This window comes from Hydra vulgaris, chromosome 02 (assembly GCF_038396675.1).
Source record: "Hydra vulgaris chromosome 02, alternate assembly HydraT2T_AEP".
Classification (NCBI taxonomy): Eukaryota; Metazoa; Cnidaria; class Hydrozoa; order Anthoathecata; family Hydridae; genus Hydra; species Hydra vulgaris.
Window position 1 is genome coordinate 10359170 of NC_088921.1, and position 1430 is coordinate 10360599.

Genomic DNA, 1430 nt, shown 5'->3' on the forward strand with positions numbered 1-1430 from the left:
TAAATCAAATGAATAAATATATATTCAAAAAAGTATTAAACAAAAATAATGATATGAGGAGGAAAAACATTTGCTAACAAAAGAATAACATTCAATACAAGAGGATATATGAAACAGCACATGAAAGTTTTCCAAAAAAATAGAAAATCTAAAAAGTTTCAAGAAGATTATTACAGAAAAAAATAACATCCTATGTTTTTAGATTTCCTTCAATCAGTAAAGAGTGCGATAACAATAATGTGAAAGTATAAAAGACTTTAGAAAAAATAAACTAACCTAAGCTTGAAAATGTTTTTAATAAGGATAAGAAAATAGGCTTCAAGTACACTTAGTGCTCAAAATATATATATATATATATATTTATTTTTGTCAACATCTACGCCTTCAACAAGGCTGCAAGCAACCGCTATAAGAGTTGGAAGTTACTTGAAAAGAAAAGATGAAGTTTAAGCAAGATAATGATTGACAGAAAACTTAAAAGATTGCAAATTGTATGAATCAGGAAAGCAAGATGAAGGAAGCAAATTCCAAAGAACTGATTTTTGAGGAAAAAAACTAAACAAATAAGACTTTTCGGAGCACTTAGGAACAGTCACAAAAAAAGGATGAGACTTAACTGTCTCATCCTTTTCCGTGACTGTAACAAAAGATTAAATTTTAGCAGATGGCACATATGAGACACAACCTCTTTAGTGCAGTGCCCAGGCCACTACAGACAAGGAGGCTATTTAATTGTGGTTATAACCGGCTCTTAACTCTATAAAAATTAAAATGCAAACCTTAACAAACAAGGCCGCTGCGCTGTAAAACAAGTTAAGCGCGGTACTGCCAGGATTGTGATGGGGATCGAACTTAGAACCTCTCGCTTATGAAGCGAGCGCTCTACCACTACCGTATAAACTACACCACTACCATATTTGGCAATAGTATTCCATGCAAGGAAGATTTTAAGATTAAAGACTAGAATCCATAGTAAGAAAGTGTTAAGCACGATAAACTTAGCAGATGCAAATTTTGCAATGAATTTGAAAAACGGTTTCCTAGAAAGGTTGGAAGTGAGAGTTAGTCCTAGAAATTGAAGGGTAGATGACTCATCAAGCACATTACCACTCATATATATAGGAAGATCTAAATTATTGCGATAACGATTGGCTGAAAAATATACAGAATATGAAAAAGAGTGCTGTCCATTGAGGATTACTTTTATACTACAATTAGAATGAAAGGACACAATAATCTTAAAGATGTTACCAGATACACCATAAGAAAAAAGCTTATTGGGAAGACCAGCATGCCAAACTATATCAAAGACTTTAGAAATGTTAAGAACAATAGCCTTAACCTCACCACCTCTATCTAATGCACAATAAAACCTAACGATTATTACTGTTACCAAATCAGCTGTAAAAACGAGAACATCAAAATCTATA